At 40.5% G+C, this 13,529-nt stretch overlaps 1 protein-coding gene across 16 annotated transcripts in view; it reads left to right on the forward strand.

Annotated features, from left to right (window-relative positions):
• The window catches only part of ZFHX3 (zinc finger homeobox 3), a 263,343-nt gene that overhangs the window by 62,533 nt on the left and 187,281 nt on the right, over positions 1–13,529 (forward strand). For 14 of the 16 annotated variants that reach the window (XM_081202548.1, XM_081202547.1, XM_081202531.1 and 11 more), the window contains one exon: positions 6,655–6,977. The exons of 1 other annotated variant lie outside the window; for it this stretch is intronic. The gene's annotated coding sequence lies outside the window, so the exon portion shown is untranslated. Of the gene's footprint in view, positions 1–6,638; positions 6,978–13,529 lie in introns of all 16 variants that reach the window. One more of the 16 variants, XM_081202535.1, reaches the window with a different exon arrangement.

A 13,529-nucleotide genomic window follows, 5' to 3' on the forward strand; every position in this document is an offset into this window, starting at 1 on the left:
GCCAAGGACCAAGCTACCTTAAATGCTTTCCCACAGGTACACAGACCACTTTTGTTTCTGCTTAGCCTTTTAGGATTGAGAAGTTAAATATGAAAGTATACAAACCTGACACTTGTTTATCTGCTCTCAATAAGCTTGTTAAATATTCCACAGATCAATATGTCCACCCACTTCCAGAACTCACAACCCAAAAGGGGAAGCAATTCTCACATATATTGCTGCCTTTTCCAGGCGAGGACAGAGGGCTGCAGGGCAGCTGAGGTTGTTACAGAATTCCCAATGAAGGGAGTGTTTATTATTGTAGAAGGTTTGATGCAGTCCCCAAAAGGAGCTAATCAACAAGTAATAAGACCTCAAGAGAGCAATTTAGAAACCTCAGCTTTAACTCTCTTGTAGCTGTAGCTAAGAGAGTAATGGTTGCTCCTGCTTTTGGCTGTGCAGCACAAAATGTAGTCATAGTTGGCAAAGGAGATCTGTGGTCCCTCCCTGACAGTCCTTTCTTTCATTTTTACCCCACCTTTCTTCTGCCTTGAAATCCAATGCTGTATATGATGTTATCTGTCTAGCCCAGGACTGTCTCCTGTGGGTGGCAGTGGATCTCCAGAGTCTTTGGCATAGAGTCTCCTGGCACCTGCTGCCTGAGACACTCTCCAGACCACAAGAGCGGTTTTAAAGTGAACAACCCTGGCTTTGGCTCTAAGCCTTTTCTATGTTCAGTCAAGGTTCAGTGGATCATCACCAGAAACATTTTGAATTGCATAAGCTGTATTATTGAGCAATAGGTCAAAAATTTATTTTGGGAATGTTGATCTTTATAGCGCATGATGATCAATGTGACAACTTGTGCAAGAGCTACAACACAGGTGACATTTCTTAAGTGTGCATCTAAGATGCTTTAAGTGTACCACATAATGATACAAAAAGTTACTGTGACAAGCATGTGTACCATAACAGGTACATTAATCAGGATTGGCTGCAGCTCCCTGTTATGTTTGTAGCCTAAGTGACAAACCAATGTTTGCCTGTGTGAAACAGTCCTAATTTCTAAAATTTATTGTACTCACAGTGAGCTTATATAATTTGCTTTTCTTGTTCCTTTCATTCTCTCTTCGACTTGCAGTGAATAACTCTGTCCCTTCTTATTGGTAAAATTAAACAGTCCTGCCCTGCCCAGAAAGATTAGGCTTAATTCAATAGCTTGGGAAGAGGTGATGAGGTAATTATAATGCTGAACCATATCCTGAATGGCTGTGTGCTTAGATCTCACTGATCCTCAAATTGGATAGTCACCCTGAACCTCCTCAGCAGTGGATATGAACTTTATCCTGTGGTTTGGGGAATCTTCTGGCAACACCACTAATATCTGTATTCTTTAGTTCAGTGGTTTCCAGCCAGTGAGCTGTGGACACCTCGAGGGGCCATGGAATTATTGCAAGAGGTTTGCAAAGCAGCATTTTTTAAAAATCAGCATAACAGAAGAGATTAATACAATATATGAGTTATCCAACACAAGAATACAATAACTGTTTAAAGTGAATGATATTTATTATACTGATATTGATGGAATCAGCAGCTCATGGAAAATATGTTAGGATCATGCATCTAATAGTTCATATAAGTTAATCAGATGCACGTTAGTGAGTAGATGGAAGTTCATTCCGACTTCATCAGTCTAGTACTTCCTAAGCTGAGAGGTTTCCAAGTGAGTAGATACCCTGAGAATGCTACAAAGAAGCTCATGATGGCAGATAAGGACAAACTTTTTATTTCCAATGAGGTTATGCACCCAATTTCACCACCCTTTCCCAAGTACACAGGTGGTGGAAAACTAAGTCCAAAGATGACCGAAAGCTTGTTAGGTCACATAACTCTGCCTACCAAGCAGCAGTAAAGGTGGTAAAGAAGAATTACTTTTCTACCTCCACTGTATCCTCAGAGAACCATCCAGCAGAGTTGTTTCAGGTGTTCTGTAGGCTAGTTGTACCAGAAGTAGTGGATGGGCCTCTGGAGCACTCAGCAGCATGCTGTGATCAATTTGCACTACACTTTGAGGATAAAGTAACTTGGCTCCATAGTGCCTTCAATGCCAGGCCTGCCAAGATGGATATAAAAGAAAATAAGGATTGGAAGAGGAAAACTTGGTTTGAACTTAGAAATGAGGAATGGAAAGATCTTCTTTTCTGGGGATCCGAAGATTTAGGGACTATTAATTTGATCAAGGTGGAAGCTGGAGCTTTTGGGACATTTGGATCTAAAAAACAGGACTTGAGCTCCACCTTTAAACAAGGAGGCCTGGCTGGAAGGAATATGGACATTACTGTATAGAGAGAGTGCCTCTTCGAGATTGGGTGTTAAATACAAGGGACTTTCAAAGAAGCTGGCAGAAAGGGACTGAGAGAGATTTAAGGGCCTCGGACGTGAGGTTGCCAGGCTAATAACAGATGGACTAATGGACTATGGTTTTGGGATCGAAACCGGGGAAGGGAGGGTGGGGTTTGGAAATCCAAAGGGGGCCTGATCTTTCTTATTCTGTGTTTAATTCTGTGTTGCTATTAGTATAAGAATGGGGAATTCGTGGAAGGGAAATAGGGTCGACCTTAGAAAAAGTTTTCTATAAATGATTGAGGTATATAAGTTAAAAGTTGATATATAAATTGAATTAAATATAATAATGAATTAAGGTTTAAAATTTAATATAAATAAACATAATAACAAATTAAGGTTAAGAAATTAGAGGTAAGAACTTGTTGGATAAATATTTGGACTTGGAATACAAGAAGGGGAGGTGAGGGGAAGTCGCGGAAAAAAGTTATTGAAAATGGGACTGTAAAGGATGAATTCTTTTTTTTCTTTTTTTTTCTTCTTTCTGTTTTCTGTATTATTCGAAACTTTAATAAATATTACTTTAAAAAAAAAAAACATAGTGCCTTCAATGCCACTGTCATTGGTGTTCCAGCTGAGGTGTCCAATACAGTGCCTTCCTATGCTCTGAGGGATCAATTTCAGTTTATGATGATGTGGACATGACTCTTATAATGATGCAACTGGCTTCTTGCTCTCTTGACCCCTGCCCATCTTGGCTGGTGAAAGCTAGTCGTGGGGAGTGAGGTTGGCTGGATGTTTCCAGGGTATGGTGAACACATTCTTTACAACACAGTGTGATGCCTACTGCCTTTAAACTGGTGGTAGTGTGTCCACTCCTGAAGAAGCTCACCCCAGATTCCATGGCATATAACTACTACTTCCTGGTTGCAAATACCCCTTTTTGGGGAAGGTGGTGACAAGAGTGCTGGCTGAGCAGTTGCAGGAGTTCCTGGAGGATATGAATTATCTAGCTCTGTTTCAGTCTGGATTCAGGTGCAGTTTTGGGACAGACTCAGTCTTGGTTGCCCTGATAAATGAACTGAATCAAGAGTAGGACAGGAGAAGTGCCTCTCTGCTTCTGCCTAATCTCTTGTCCGCTTTGATACCACTACCCATGGTATCCTTATGGACTGTCTCTGTGGGTTAGGCATCAGGGGCATTTTTCTACTGTTGTTTTGCTGCTACTTACAGGGTGTTTCCAATGAGTAGCATTAGAAGATAACTTTTTTTGTTTAATGGTCTTTGCACTACTGTGTACCACTGCATGCAATCTTGTTCTCAATGTGGTTCTTTCTTTCTATCTATCATCTGTCTATCATCTATTTCAAATTTTTGTTCAACATCTGTACGAAGCCACAGGGTGCACTCTTTTGGAGTTGGGAGGCAAAGTGTCATCAGTACAAAGATGACACACAGCTCCACTTCTCCATAACATCTGAGTCAATAAATACTGTGCAAAATCTGAACCATTGTCTGGGCACAGTTGTGGAGTTGAGATCCAGTAAGCTGAGCTTGAACCTTGGGAAGACAGAAGGATGGAGGATTGGTGGTCCCCACATCTAGGAGATAGGCCAGTTGCCTGTTCTATACAGGTTTGCACTCCCTCTGAAAGAACATGTTCAGAGTTGGGGAATTATCCTGAATCCATCCTTGTTGCTGGAGGATCAAGGTAGCCTCAGTGACTAGGAGCGCCTTTTACTAGCTATGGCTGGTATGCCAACTATGACAATTCTTGGACAGGAATAGTTTGACTGCTATGATTCACTCAGGACTCAGTTATTGTTATGTGCTCTATGTGAGGCTACCCTTGGACCTGGTCTGGAGGCTCTAGCTTATGCAAAATGCTGCAGTTAGACTGTTGATTGGGACAGACTATTGCCAACACATAACCCTGGTGCCTGTATGCTACCCAGCCAGGTTCATTGTTCTTATTTACAAGGCCCATAACAGCTTGGATCCAGGATAGCTCAGGGATTGCCTGATTCTTTATATTCCTGTTTGATTACTGAAGTATTTCTGGTAGTCACTGTTGGTGGTCCCCCATGGCTCAGATGCACAGATTGTATCCGCAAGGAGCTGCCCACTCAGTATAGTGGGCCTAATTTTATGAAACTTCCTTACAGTTGAGGTCACACAGGCCCCCTTCCTGTTGAACTCCCAGTGTTTACTGAATACTTTTTAAGGCATTTTTAGTCAATACTTTTTAAGACTATTTTAAATTAAATTCTGATTTTATTGATTTAACTCATTTTAGTCTTATTGTATTTGGTTTCCTGTATACCAGTTGAGATTACTGTGATTAAGTGTATATAAATTGTTTAAATAAACAAAATAAATAAATGACAATCAAAGTACCACAACATCTTACAAGGGTGACTTCAGATGCTATGTAAGCATCAGGACACAGAACATTTCAAGTCTTCTACCCTATGTACAGATTTACCACAATCTTCAACCTCTGCTGAAAATTATCAGCTGCAGGTTCCCCTTCCTGGATGCTGTGATGCCTGCTTACTGCTGCTGTTGCTTATTTTCATATTCTGAATCCTGTGCATTCCCTCATGTGTTCCATTAGCTGCTCCAGATCCTTTTTTGGCTGAAGAGCAGGATTAATAAAAAAGAAGAAAAAGAAGAAAAAACATCAGCAATCTTGCAGCTAATTGCCAGAGTGCTCCAAAAGCCAACTGAGGTTTTATTCCTGGTCTATACATGAATCCATTCATCAACTGGTGGGCTGAAAGCTTGTAGAACACCCTATCTATGTTGCTGTTTGTGTTTAAATATCATATACATAGGGCTGTACAAAGAACAGGTTTGACAGGTCTCTAGCCAAAGAGGTTTCCAATCTAAAACTTCTTCCATTCACCATTCTTTTCAATAAAGCCTTGTCAACTGTTTTCCTGTATTTTGAATGGAATGGTGTATCCACAATAAGATGCTTGGATTTCCACCAACCGTGCTGGAAGCTGGTGGGACTGTGACAGTGCTGATGCCAGATTCCCTCTTGTTTTGAAGATGACTAACAGAATAGCAGCAAAGCACTGAAAAGGCACAGAATGGCATATGGCCAGTGCCTATGAATCATAAAATGGGATAATAAAATCATGAAAATAATCTCCAAAAGGCAAAATAAATTACCGAAGTTACTGCTTATTTGCATGTACAGTTTGACAATAGAGCCATAACCATAAATGATTTATGCCTGCTTTAACAATACACTCATTTTACTGAAAGGTGGTCAGCACTAAGACTTCTGTGGCATGGTGCCATTTGTTGACAGGCTAATGTTTCAGCAGCAATACATTAAATTATGAATATCACTATCCTAACATGGAAGGTTATTGGCTCAATATGCTTAATTAACCCAGCCTGAACTATGCCCACAAGCCAGTGTGGACCATCCCTGCAGTGCTGGAATAGGGGACAAAGATTAGAAGGGTAAGAACTCACTTCATCTTTTATGCAATGAGACCTTAAAAGCTGAGCAGTCCTCAGATGCACTTCCAGGGACAGTTGGGCTGTATTTTTCAAGTTGCAGCCTGTCGATAGCTGAGTCCTTATTGATAAAACTGCTAATAAGAGGAGACAGTTATTGGATGTCTCAAGTAAGAAGTAGTAGAAGGGCTATAAACTAGGCTGAGGGGCTCCAGGAGGCGCAAAAGGGTGGCTTATCTGGGCCACAACCTGGTAAGGAGATGAGTGGCTCTGCTAATAACATTAGCAGGGATTTTTTTTGCATGCATCCTAACTGGAAGAATCAGACACTTACCACTTATGGCACCAAAACTTACCTTTCATTCCGTATTTCATAAAATGGAATAAAATTCTGAATCATTGGTCCTTTAATTCAGATTTTGCAAATTGTGCAATGCTTTCAGATTACTGAGGTTCTTGCTTACAGCTGCTTCCTTCCTACAGTGTTGGAGCACAAAACATGCTCTGTTGACTTTTAGACTCTTCTTTCCATATTCTGCATGCTGTTAAACCCCATCAATATCTTCTTCCTGGGTGCTGCACTAGCTGGCTCCCATTGTATGTCCTTTCAGAGAAATATTTTTTCACAGAGAATGCACTGGTCTCAAGTATTATACATATATCCATCCCTGGATAATCTAAGACACATTAGAAATAAAGTTATATGGTAGTAGGGGTCATGGAATGGCAGTATATTATATTCTCAGTGGGTTGAAACATATACTGTAGGTAGGGAGCTGGATTGGATTGTAAAAAACTTATGAGCTGTGTTTAGTTCCCATCTCAAGGAGCCAATGTAGTCTTCTCTTATTTTAGGATGGAAGAGTCCTTACCAAGGACCTACCTGGAGAGGAGTTCAATCGCAGACTCTGTGCTTCATCCATCAGCTGGACAATCAGATGCAGAAATTATTTCTTCATCTTTGATTTATTAGACTTTACCAGAACCAAAAGATGCTATGAAACAGTAAAGGGATTGGTCTGAAAAAATTCATACAGAAATTCACCAAAGAGTCAATTAATCTGCAGAAACAAACTGTTCATGCCCACTTGGTGACTCTGGGCCTCCTTACTACCATCTGGATCTCAAAGACACATGAAAAGAAGAGCCTAGAAAGGAAGTGCAAGAGACACCAACAGGTAGGAAGCACATGGTGCAATTTTCATTTTTTCCTGCTGAGTTTTTAATGTATCCCATCCACCACCGTTGTCATTTTAATAGAAGGACGGTATAACATTTTCATACATATTGTTAGTTATTTATACTACCCTTTCCATGAGTCAAAAGATGGTTTACAACAGGTAGAGAGAGAGAGAAATCCACAAAATAACATAATCCTTAACAACTCCTAACAAATCAGTAAAATAGAATTACTAATACATAAGTAAATAAATCATCAAATTTTCTAAAGCAGTAACTCTCATAATACCATGAGCCACCATTTCACATTTATCAACCCCTCCCACAATTAAATTCATGAAAAATCTTCAGAAGAGGTGTTAGGGTAGAACAGACTGAAACATTATCTCTGTCATTTTCACAGTTAGGGAGGATTGCCACTCTGTCTCTTTGTCGATAACAAGTCATTAAAATGAAGATGGGACCATAGTGCTAGGTCTTTTTACTAATCATGATGGCTATATGCTATCTATATCAAAGTATGCCTCTGAACATCAGTTGCTGGGGATCACAAGTGAGAGAATGCTATTGCGCTTATGTCCTGCTTGTGAACTTCCCATAGGCAACAATATAGCCATGAGGACAAATCCCTATGGGAAATCCACAAGTAGGACATGAACACAATAGCATTCCCACCCCCACCCCCCACTTGTGGTCCCCAGCAACTGGTGTTTAGAGGCATACTGGCTCTGATACTGGAGGTAAAAGAGCCATCATAACTTACAGCCACTGATAGCTTAATTCTCCATGCATTTGTCTAACCCTGCTTTTAAGCCATCTGTGTTGGTGAACATCACCACATCTTGTCATTACAAATTCCATAATTTTATTTTTCACAATTGATATACAGCTTAATTATTATAAGTCTCCAAGCTTACACAAATAAATCAATGCAGTGAAAATAAAAATCAATTAAAGCGATAAAATCAGAATTCAGTTAAAATACCCAATGGAACAAAAAGTCTTCATTAGGTGTCACATACCCAACAGGAAAGGGACCCATCCACCCTCTGTTGGAAGTTCCATAAAATTGGGCCCACAATACTCAATGTGTGAAGATGCCCTTTCTTTTGTGCATCTTGAATCTTCAGCTTCATTGGGTGGCCCTGAGTTCTAATCTTATAAGAAATCCATTCCTAATTTTACACATCCATTATGCCCCCTATTACTTACCTTTCTTCTAAAGTAAAAAGCCTTAGATATTGTAACCTTTCCTCAAATAAGAATTGCTCCAAGCCACTGATCATTTTCTTGCTGTTTGCAGCTCTGCAACATCATTGAGGCACAGTGTCCAGAACTGTACACAGTATTTCAAGAGTTGCTGCACTGTAGATATTGACAGTTTTATTTTGATTCCTTTCTTAATGATTCCCAACATGGAATTTGTCTGTTTCATAGCTGCTGCATACATTGTCATTCAGATATTCATCACGACATTACGATTTGTTGTCACTGTTGGTTAAGACCTGAATAGTATATATGAAAGTAGGATTTTTCTTACCCCAATTTCTATCATTTTACACTTGCTTACATTGAAACACACTTGTCATTTAATGCCCATTCACCCAACTTGGGGATATGTTTTAATCACCTTGTATGACTTGGTGTTATCAGCAGAGGGTGCTATGGTAGTGGACAGAGGCATCAGGTGATGAGATGGGGCCATACTTGCACTTTGTCTCCCCTTCTGGCCTGTCTTCCATCCCCAATAACTTAGGTAGTGTTACTACTAATGATTGCCAGGTTGGTGAGTGGGAAAATACCTACTGTCTCTGATTTGATTTTGGAAGAGCATAACAACTAGGCAGAGATTGGTGAGAACTGGTTGGATGAAAAGGGGTGTGTATGTTTCCCCATTTGGACAAGGTTTCTATTTTCTGAAGGAAGCAATCTTATCTCTTAAGAGCTTTCTCGATTTGGCTCATTAACCAAGCTGGCATCCTCTTGGCCTTAGTGATACCTTTCCTGAATGTATTATACATTCTAGCTGAGCTTCTATTATTGAGAATAACCTCCAGATATTTTGGAGATATTTAATCCATTTGACTTTCTCTTTCAAATTCCTTTCTACCAGTGCACCTGTTTTGAAGTCAAATGTGATGGTGTTGGATTTTCTCGGCAGTTTTCCACTTAAACATACAGTGGTTCCTCAGGTTACAAACACCTTGGGTTATAAACACTTACAAACTCCTCTAACCTGGAAGCAGTACCTCGGGTTAAGAACTTCACCTCAGGATGAGAACAGCGGCAGCGGGAGGCCCCATTAGCTAAAGTTGTACCTCAGGTTAAGAATGATTTCAGGTTAAGAACGGACCTCCGGAACGAATTAAGTTTGTAACCAGAGGTACCACTGTTTGTTGAATTTGATAGTATTATAATCAGTGTTCCAAACCAATTCAATACCACTTGTATTTCACATCAAGTCCTGGGTGCCACTTAGGATTAAGACCAGAGTCACTGTCTGGCTGGCTGGTTCCATGACCAACTGTTCTAGGACACAGTATTTTGGGGTATCTAGAAATTTTCCTTCTTTGTAGTTATTCGAACAGTCATGCATCTAATCTTTGTGAAGATAATAGAAGCCACCCATTACTACAGCACTTCCTCTTTTGGCTTTCTCATTGGTGTCATGCTCCACCTCAAGTTAATCCTAGGCATTTTTATTGGGGGCACAGTAGTACATCCTCAGTACTAAACTACTTTTGAAGCCTGGCATTACCATCCACAGTGATTTTGTGGAGGAGTCCTTCCCTTTTGGGATTTCTAGTGTGTTGAATTCATATGACCTCTTTGACATAAAGAGCAACACTACCTTCAGCACACCCTTTCTGTCCTTCCTATAGAATTTGTATTTGAAGATAATCATGTCCCACTGGTTTTCTCCCTTCCACCAGACTTCCATTATGCTCACTATATTTCTGCTCTCCTCTAAGACCAAGCACTCCAGCTCACTCACCATGGCTCAGAAACTTATTGTATTAGCCTATAAACACCTATAGGGTGCCTCTCCACATTTGAGCAATCATAAACAATTTCACCCTCATTAACCTTTTAGGGCAGATTTGTCTTAAACTGTATACACCCTAGTTCTTGCTGGTTTTCCTCTAGGGATCTGCCACCTTTTGCTTTCAGCTGGCTCAGCTCTGTTTCATATAGAGCCCACCCATATAAGCCTAGGTTGTAGTTTAATGATGGAGATAAATGGGTGTACAACAATTGAATTATCTCTCACCATATAACCTTGTTTGTCCCTCTTGAAACCTCCTACCCTTTCTAGTGTTGTCTGCCTCTTCCTTCCATACCAACCAATGTATTGCCTTCAGGATTAACATTGATTGCATTATATGTTTCCTTGTGGGTATCTCAGCAGTCATATAAGTTGTAGTCCTAGCTATATTGCTTTTGGGGTAGATGTATGGAGCACAAAGACAAGATGTACCTCTTCATGTTGGCAGTGTGTGTGCAAGATGGGTCTCACAAGCCCCAATGATATTGGATGTAATGACTAATGACCACCAACATTCCACCATCTTTCTACCAATATTTTCAGGTGGCATTCAGTCAGCACATAGCAGGATGCTTGCTGGGCCCTGTAATCATGGTGATTCTGTTAGTGCAGTTCTAAGGAATGCTGCTTGAGTGATGAAATGCTCTTCAGGTTTATCTGGGACCTACTCAGGTCCTATTCTTTCAAAGAGTATCAGGATGGGCAGTGAACATCTGTAGACAGTTTTATTAGGCACTCTAATGAGCTGCTATAACCTTTCCCCCAAGAATCTGACTTCTTAGGCTGCCAGCAGTATCCAGAGGCACCAGCATCTCCCTGCCTTTCTGAGAGTTAAAATAAACAATTTTAGGTTCTTGTGTCTTTTACATTTCCTTTAAGCTGCATGTTTTGGCTGTGGGCCCAAGTGCCCAGGGAAAGCTTCCAGTGCTAGCTCTGAACCTTGCCACATGGTTCCCAGGATAAATGACCCTTTGAAAAACTAAGGTACCTGCATGGGTGGTTCCTTCCATATTCTGGACCTGCTAGGATTTCCCTCACTTCCTCTGGGGTCTAGAAGTCCCCCTAGACTGTCTGCAGGGAACAGTCACATCAACAGTGAAAATGCTCTTGTTCTGGAGAAGGGCCCCATTTCATAGAATAGAATCATAGAATCATAGAGTTGGAAGAGACCACAAGGGCCATCGAGTCCAACCCCCTGCCAAGCAGGAAACACCATCAGAGCACTCCTGACATATGGTTGTCAAGCCTCTGCTTTCACCTCAGGTACAAAGTATTACCATCTGAATACTGTAGAAATCCAACAAGCCCACAACAGATGTATCATGCTGAAAGAAGATGTGCATCGTTGTGTGCAAGAAATGAGGTATAGGAATTTTCTTTATTGTGCAAGGAATGGCTTGTGTGATAAAGGAAGCCTTTGAGACCTGAAGTGATTTATCCTTTTGCACATGCAGATAGTCAATACTGAGGGGCAGCCACACTAATAACTTAGTGCAGGAAAGCCTTATGGACAATGATCTTGGTCAGCAGGAATGTGTATGTGCAGACGTGGGAAGCAAGAAGAGCAATCTGCAAGGAGGAGGTGATATACATATGTTTTAAATTGTGCATTCATAATAATATTGGGGCTGTTACATGCAACCTGGCTTTCAATACTGTTTGCACCTTCAAATGGTTCAGGGTGATCATACTGCTTTGTTTGGAATAGGTACATGTCCTATGGCTTCCTACTGAAATCCAGTACCTTTTCATACCACAAATGTTCCAGGGGTTTTATGACCTGCTTTTGTTGTGCTATATTATTATTATTATTATTATTATTATTATTATTATTATTATTCAAATTTGTATATCACCCTGCATTTGACGATCACAAGGTGGTTCACAACATAAAAATACAAAATGAGAACACAAAATACATAATAAAAACAAGAACAAAAAACCCAATAACTCCCCTCCTATAAATATATTTGAAAGGACATAGTGTGAACTATAATGTAAGAGTTCCCCTCCAGATAGCAATAACACAGTAACATTGGGGAAGAATTCTACAAATAAAGTAGAATTATGTGCAGATGGTCTAGTATATATCCATCACTAATACACTATTATTGCTTGGATGACATGTTGCAGAATACACCAGCAAGAAAACTCCAGTTTGTAGGGGTCCCAATTCACATGCAAAATTAAAAGCCCAAGTAAACAAAAAATCAGATATGAAGACTCCTCTCTTTTAAATGTGGCCCTTCAATTCTGATTTGCATTTTAATTCTTGGCTAGGCAAGATGAAAGGAGGGAGTAAGTGTGTGGCTGGGTAGGTCCATACTTGTAACTAAACACTCTTAGCAGTTATCCCCAAGGAGGAGGCTGAGGGAAAAGAGGAGATACTTTCAAGCCAGGGAACTCAAGAGCTTGGAGGGCTGCTAAAAACACTTTTCCTGAAATTCAGAGCATTTTGAGATAAAGGTGCTTGTTCAATACAACTTCAGAACAGGACGATTCCAGGTCCCCAGAGCCACAATTGTTAATGCACCTTATGCTAGAGGCCCCAGCAAGCACCCACTTCTTCATTTTGCCATTTTACTGTCACCTCAGTATTTTCAAAACCCACTGGTTTATAGTGTAATTCTACTTAGAAGTAAGCCCTGTTGAATTCAACAGCATTTACAGTATTCAAGTGAATAAAGGACTGCAGCTTAAGTCACCAGTGCTATTGGGTACATCATGGAGAGGTGGCTTGCTGTACCAGGTAGTCCAGTATTGTGAACTAGTAGAGGGCTGGGTTAATGGGAGAGAGTGTGCTAGTAAACCAAATGTGTTTCTTGTGCTTCCTTGGATTTCAGTGGAAAGCACAGAACCTTTGCATGTGAAGAATTTTGAAGCATCTTAGACACTGCTAGGCTCAAACTCCACACCACAGGATACATAACAAAAGCAATATGAGATTAACATCCACTGGATGAAAAATAATCTCTGCCCTAGATGTTCATTTTATGCTGTTTTTAAATTGCAATTATATTTAACCGTTTTTGTTTGTAAATTACCTTGACACTTGCCAAAGGCCATTCATAAATTAATAAATAATTGCATTTTTTATTTTGGGGAAAGTTGATGTAACTGACCTGTCCCTCCAACCCACTTCACACAGCCTGCAGCAGAAAGTGCTTTCATTTTCCTTGCTAGATTGGCTCTAGCTGCTGGGTGGAAGTGCAGGAGATTCTCTGAGGCACAGGCCCCAAGGGTGGGAAAGAGTTGGTTATTTTATCCCTCTGTTGCCGGAAGCCACCAACGTGTGACTCTCCAGCTGCAGCACATTTCGTTTCTGAAGCGTGATGCAATTGGATGGCCTGGTCAGCAGTGCTTCCTTAACAAGCCTTTCAGCAAAGCCTTCACATAAAGCTCAGCCAATCCTGTGATTCTGGCAGACGCTTACTCATGCAGACTCAGCTGGGAGACCTCACTGTTCAGAAAGATTCAATCAGAGTTTCAAGTAGATTGTTCCTCT

This window comes from Podarcis bocagei (genome assembly GCF_964188305.1).
Source record: "Podarcis bocagei genome assembly, chromosome: 7".
In the NCBI taxonomy this organism is placed as follows: domain Eukaryota; kingdom Metazoa; phylum Chordata; class Lepidosauria; order Squamata; family Lacertidae; genus Podarcis; species Podarcis bocagei.